This window comes from Sinocyclocheilus anshuiensis, unplaced genomic scaffold (assembly GCF_001515605.1).
Source record: "Sinocyclocheilus anshuiensis isolate Anshui unplaced genomic scaffold, SAMN03320099.WGS_v1.1 scaffold124, whole genome shotgun sequence".
In the NCBI taxonomy this organism is placed as follows: domain Eukaryota; kingdom Metazoa; phylum Chordata; class Actinopteri; order Cypriniformes; family Cyprinidae; genus Sinocyclocheilus; species Sinocyclocheilus anshuiensis.
This window is the reverse complement of record NW_015554082.1, coordinates 1411981-1419169: the sequence shown is the minus strand read 5'-3', so window position 1 is coordinate 1419169 and position 7189 is coordinate 1411981. Positions and strand designations below refer to the sequence as shown.

The window sequence follows — 7189 nt, the reverse complement described above, 5'->3', positions numbered from 1 at the left end:
TTCAACATCAAGAAGATCAGGCCCTTTCGTTCAGAACATGCTTCACAACTCCTTGCTCAAGCTCTTGTTCTGTCCAGGCTGGACTATTGCAATGCCCTCTTTGGCAGGTCTTCCAGCCAGTTCTATCAAACCTTTACAATTAATCCAGAACGCTGCAGCACGATTAATTTTTAATTAGCCGAAAAGAATGCACATCTCTATTCTAACTCTATTCTTTATATAAAAAAGCTAACACTAGCTTCTCTAATCTTTTTGTATTCTATCCGTTTTCTTTTTATTTATAATACAATTAACAAAAGCAAAAAAGGCCTCTAACACTAGCTTGCTCTATTCTTGTTCTATCTGTTTTTTTATTAATTATATAATAAAAAAAAAACTTGCTAAGTGTAATGCATTAAGCTAACTGAGACTTGTTATAGCATTTGCATATCATTGTTCTTTTGTTGATTTTGATTGCTTCCATTGTCCTCATTTGTAAGTCGCTTTGGATAAAAGCTAAATGACTAAATGTCACCGGTGCGCGCACTAACCACTTATAAATCGTGTGCTTGAAGTGCCCATTAAAGAGTTTTCATAGACAACTTATACACGAGTCAGAAAAATGTTTACTGTGTGGTTACTTATCTTTCGTCTCTTTCGGTTGCGTCCTCTTACAACCTCCGAAACTCTGTTGTAGCATATACTCAAAATGTTGTGTTGTACTAATATTATCCACCACTAGAGGGAGATATTGGCTATGGTGATTCGATACCCTTCCGAACATATTCCTCACTTGTGATTATAAAGTGAAAACTGGATTTTAGGCTACTGAGCCGATGATTAAAGTAGCATCCTTCATATACATATATTTTTAATGTGACGTTCTTTGTAAATAGCCTGAATTACTTTATTGTATCGATCATCATTTTCTTTCACTTTTAAAAATTACTATAGCATGTTATTTGTAGGCCTACTACTGTTAACCCATAAATTAATATAGTTTACTATCCTTCAAACGATTCAAATTTCTGTTTTATATATATTTATTTTGTTACTGACAAGAATAATCACCTTTCTTCTAAACGCGGACGTTCCACATGATATACCGGAAGCCTGCTGCACCGTGAGTGTTTTAATTAATTATATTTCCTAACTTTGTTTTCTTAAGTGGCAGTTGGCACTGTACCAGCAGTCTCTCTCTCTCTCTCTGTCTCTCTCTCTGTGTTCTATTAATAAAAAAATAAATAAATAGCCAGAATGCCTGCATTTACATCCCCTACAGCAGCTCCCAGTTTTGCAGTTCTGTGGCTTTGTTGTCAACAAAGGATATCACATGCCCTCTTACACTGCTGTGTTAAAGCTTCTTCATTTATTTTAATGGGACCACAGTGATGCCCATTTGGGTGTTCATGTTTGTTTGTTTGAATTGTGTCTCTACACAGCTGAGTTAGGCTGCACTGAGGTGGCTCTGTGCCTGCTTGAAATTCTGTGCACAGACACAATGTTAGTGGTAGGCCACTAGGTATGACAGCTCTGACCCACCTCAGCCTCTAGTATCAAAGTGGTTTAAACCATCAGTTTCATAACATTACTTGAAAGTTCTGTGAATGCATTTGTCGCCTCTCAGCATCTCAACGTTTCACTGTAAATATGCCATTTCTGATGCTGTACTGATATGGTTTTACAGTAATAACACAAACCGCATTGTATGGATTATTCTTGTGTACACAACTTGGGGAAAAGTTTGGACTTTTATTAAAGCCTTTTATTGGTTATGCATTACATATTTGACTGAAAGTCCTAATGAAGATTTTTGACATACCTAAGATACATAACGGTCATTTATAAAATGTGATTTTAAAGGACCTGAATCTTATACTGTACTTGATCATTTAAGCTTGCATTGGTCCCAAATTGCACTGAAACCTAATTACCTTAGAAACGATTTATTCAAGGGACATTCATAAAGTTACAAATGAAACATCCCGGTTTGCCTCTTCTCATTTAATTAAAGGCATCCTTTTCATTATATCTCATAATGAGCACATGACTAACTCACCCTGGTAAATACCGTGTGCTATGTGTATGTTTTGCAATCATTTTAGCCAACAAATAATGTATTCCAGGCACAGAGAGAGGACTAAAAGCTTTCTGAAGGGACTTGGTTAAAAAGCGCTTTTCATCAGAAGGCTTCAAATTAATATGAACATTAAGTTCTTAATGAATTTCTGTGCTTTCTCTCACTGTAATGCAGTGTAAGGTCCAACTCCCACACCATCAGAGCTTCGAAACCAGAATGCAAGTCGTTCGTTCTCAAACACCTCCAATTATCAGCACTCACTGTGCTATATGAAAACTTTCTCTCAGTAATTGTTTTAGTGGCTGGGAGTCATTTCAACCTGGCACATATAACATGCAGAGTGAATTGGCTACCCAGCAGAGTAAAAGGCTGAATTGCAACCAAGCGCTGCATGCCAAGTGCCAGCATCAGTCACAAATACTGCAGCTGAATGTCCACTACTTTTCAAAATTATGGAAATAATATGATTTTTGTTAAAAAATTATGCTTACCAAGGCTTCCTTTATTTGATCAAAAGTACAGTACAGCTACAGTATATTGTGAAATATTATTACAATTTAAAAGAACAGTTTTCTGTTGTAATATATTTTTAAATAGTAATTTATTCCTTTGATGGCAAAGCATATCTTCAGAAGTCATTACTCCAGTCTTCAGTGTCACATGAGCCTTCAGAAATCGTTCTAATATGCTGATTTGGTTATTAATAATAATTGTTCTCATTGTTGAAAACTAAGTTGTTGCTGCTTAATAGTAATATCTATAATAATTAATATTTGGTAGAAAAAGTAATTCACAATATTACTGTTTTTACTGTATTTTTGATTAAATAATTGCAGCTTTGGTGAGCATAAGAGACTTGTTTCAACAATTTAAAAAATCTTAATTATTTCAAACTTTCGACCAGTATAAACATAGGGCTGTAGTTAAATCACACTACTGACTGTCCTCACTTAGCTCAAGTATTATGCTCAGAAAATAGGCAGGCTTCATGGCAGCAGGTATCTTGGCGAGGTGTCATGGACTGGTAAACTAAGTTAAAGACTTCAAATAGAGCTCTGGAGACAGGTTCTCCTCTAATGAGCCGCAGTTGGTTTCCAATAAATCTCTCACTCCATATTAGTGCAGCGTGCCACTTATCACTGTATGCCACCCATAAACCACAGCCAGAGATACACCGAGCATTACCTTTAGCTGTGGATCAGTTCATCTCGAATTATCTCAAGAAAACCATTAAAAATATTTGTGGGAGAAGCTGTGATTGCAATGTTGGATTTGTCACAGTCTGCTTCTAATGAACTTTAGTGGATAAAGGAGAAAAATCGTTTTAGTAACACACTGAATCACTGTTGATTCCTGGGGGAAATCAGCATTGTTTCTTTGCTTGTAATGGCTGCCAGGAGGATGCTAATTACATCTTAATGGCGACCTCTTGCTTTTAAGTTCATTGAGCACTCATTATAATTAGCTATAGTCATTATAGATCTCATCTCTGTCTTATCATCTGCAGATGAGATTTGCAGTGCAGCTGATCATGTGTGTGGAAGGTGATGTGTTCGGTTTTATACCCCTTATAAGGTGTTACACACTAGCTGGTTATGTTCAGGAAGGGCTGACACCTCTAATTTGGCATCTGTTCTCTGACCTCCTCACTTGCGTCACACTGGGATTTCCTATTGATTGTTCATTGCTGAATTAATATCATGCAACCTCAACTAAGACATTAGTTCTGTAGTAATATACTAGTTAATGAAGCGTACAAATGTTGTTGGACCACAAAACAAGACTATGCTACTGCTTTTTGCATGCTAGCTAATTAATTATTTAAAATAAAGATTACTACATCCTGATGCCATTAGAACCAATCTTATTCTCTCTCTCTCTCTCTCTCTCTCTCTCTCACACACACACACACACACACACACACACACACACACACACACAGAGGTTTTTAGAAATCTATATATGTGCTGGGGTGTTTTAGGGGTTAATAACGTGTTTTTTTTTTTGTCTTAATTCTTAATTAATTTTATAATACAATAAAATTGCAGCTCATACATGCATTTAATTAAATACATGTCTTCAATGTTGACAATGTATTTATTTTCTTTATTAAAAAAAACTAAGTGTGTTACAACTGTCCTCGTATAATAATTCATTTTATAAAAAGAGCAAAGTTGTTTATTATACAAAAGAAAAAGTTTTTAAAGCCATATGGGGGGAAAAAAAACTTAAAATCCTCTATTCAAATATAATAGGTTCTTTAATAAAACATAAGGTGCTATTATTGAGACATTGAGGTACCTTTATTTTTAAGAGTGTTGCTGCAAGCTACACTGAAAGTGAAATAAAGATTGAAATGTCAACATGTTATCATTGGGAGACCATTCAATAGCCCATCTGGGACTGTTCTATTCTCGTGCTTGTCTCATTTGCCCAGGCAAATAAAACACTAAGATTGGATAAATTGCTTCATTAACACCTGTGTTCTGTGCCATGACATCACTCTACTTCTCACATTCCTACATGATTCTGTAAATTATGAAAAACAGATGTATAAGATGTGTGCAAAAGTCTGGCATTTAATTGAAAACAGCTTTCTGCTCTAAATCAATGATTCTGAGTGTCTGTTTTATATACAATAGTAAAACATCAAACGACTGAACTGCATCCAGTAGTATGAAGAAAAACTGAAGTCACACAGTTAACTTGTTAGTTCGTAGAGAATCCGAGCTCTGTTTCTTAAAGGGATAGTTCACCCAAACATGAAAAGTCTGTCATTATTTACTTACCCTCATGTCATTGCAAACTTGTATTTTTCTTTTATCTGAGGAATAATAATAATAAAAAAATATATATACAGTATATATATATATATATATATATATATATAATTTTTTTTTTTTGGAAGAGTTTTTTCCAATTTTTGTCCTCCAAAAAAGGTGTAGATACAGTTTCCACTCAAAATTATTATTTTTTTTCCAACACTTACTCCAATAATTTTTTGTTTCATTAACAATGTCAAAAATAAAGATGCATTCATTGAACATAAGTGGGGTTTGAAGCAACACTGGACCACCATCCTATAGGTGAGTAAATAATTTTTGTGTGAACAATCCTATTATTTCCCAACATCTTTAAAGTGTTTGCAGTAAAATTGTGTGTGCATATTAGCACACAACCAAAATAATAATTGAAGTCCAATGGGATTGCTTTTCAAATGTTCAACTTCGGCAATGTAACACTCTAAAAAAATGCTGGGTTGTTTCAACCCAACTTTGGGTCAAATATGGGCTAACCCAACCGTTGGGTTAAATTTTTACATTAAATTGTTAACCTAAAGTTAAAACAATTAGTCAACAATTTGAAATAACCCAGCATTTTTTAGAGTGAAACATTTATTACAGTGACAATATAAAAGACCTGTATAAGAATTGTATGTCAGCATTTACAGCACATTTTCTTTTGGGTGAAAATGTTTTGTTTTATGTATCTCCAGTCAGCGCAATGGATATCAAAGCAGCGATTATAAGACCTGGATACTCCTGGCGATAAATCTCCACATGATGTAACAGAAGTCCAGTGCGACACCTCCTGCCAGTCTCCTCCACTTAGTGTCTCTTTGAGTAATTCCACAGACACTTATGTCTCCATTTCTGTTACCATGTATGGCCTCTGTGTACTCTTTATGACAATGAATCCCCGGCATTTATTCATTCTGCATTTCAGAGCTGTAGGGCTTGTATCTGAGAAGTAAACACAAGAAAGGGATGAGGGAGTGAGAGAGAATGACACATACCATCGGGATTCGGTGCTGGATGGGTCTGATTTCAGTATGGGCAGACATCCAGGATAACAGACGGCCATATGATGACAGCAGCAAGTAATTTACACTAATAAACAATAGCAGTCCTGTTTCACAAAGGCAAAATATTATATTCAGGACTATATTATTCTCCTGATATAGACAGTCTGAGGCTTTATCTAAAGTGAAAACAAAAGGCTTAATAATACGATAAGCACGATTAATGTTTCTGCCTTTGGTTCTTTAACCTATGCCAAACAGTCATGTCATAAAAAGGCATCTTTTGCTTAATTAATTAATTTTTTTCAGGTATGATATTGAATTAATGTGTTAAACATCTGAGTGGAATAATCTGATTTAAAACGAGAGAAAAAAGTGCATTCTTAATGATTTTAATATGCATTGTTTATACGTGTCATTGATATGCGTGAAGAGCAAACCGGAGTAGATTAAATACCTCATAGGATGATTTGGATCTAAATTTATTCGCTGTTTTCATGTGCTCAAATGGTTCTCAGTAAAAGCAGGGTCTTAGTATTAGATTTCTGTGAAATGTGGAGAGCAGTGCATGAAGCAGGTCTTTGTGCTGTACGTCAATAGGGACCGGAAATTAGTCACTCTTTGAAGTACTTTAAAAACCTTGAACAAAAAGGGGCAAAGTTAACGTAAGTCATTCATTATTAACCCCCACAGATGGAAGCCTTATTGATTATCCATTTTGACAAACAAATCCTCCTTTATAGATTTTGTATGAAGAACCCAGTTTAAACCGGATCACTGCTCCATCTGTCTCTTACATTAATTAGAGCAAACCTAATTTAGTGCTTCAAGATAATGCAAGATCGTTTGTGAAACAAAAGCTTAAAATAAACAAATATAGGTCACCAACCAATGCTAGTAATTTTGCACACACAAAGAAACTAGTACATCACTACAAAAAAACAGTGTTTTGTCTTCCTTTCCATTAAAACATCAAAACATCCACATAAATGTACTTGAAATGTAAAACTGTAAGACATTTTTTGATAGAATATATCTTGAATTAAGTTTATTATTTCTTACCTGATTAGCAATTTCTTTCTTGTTTAAAACATATCTACTGTACCAAACTATTTTATATTATATTATATTATATTATATTATATTATATTATATTATATTATATTATATTATATTATATTATATTATATTATATTATATTATATTATATTATATTATATTATATTATATTATATTATATTATATTATATTATATTATATTATATTATATTATATTATATTATATTATATTATATTATATTATATTATATTATATTATATTATATTAT

General features: G+C 33.7%; 1 protein-coding gene across 1 annotated transcript in view; it reads right to left on the bottom strand.

Moving 5' to 3' along the window:
- Positions 1-5740: 5740 nt before the first annotated feature.
- Positions 5741-7189, bottom strand: part of LOC107669099 (beta-2 adrenergic receptor-like) — a 28099-nt gene continuing 26650 nt past the window's right edge. The window contains exon 3 of the transcript XR_001631949.1: positions 5741-5802. The gene's annotated coding sequence lies outside the window, so the exon portion shown is untranslated. The remainder of the gene's footprint in view (positions 5803-7189) is intronic.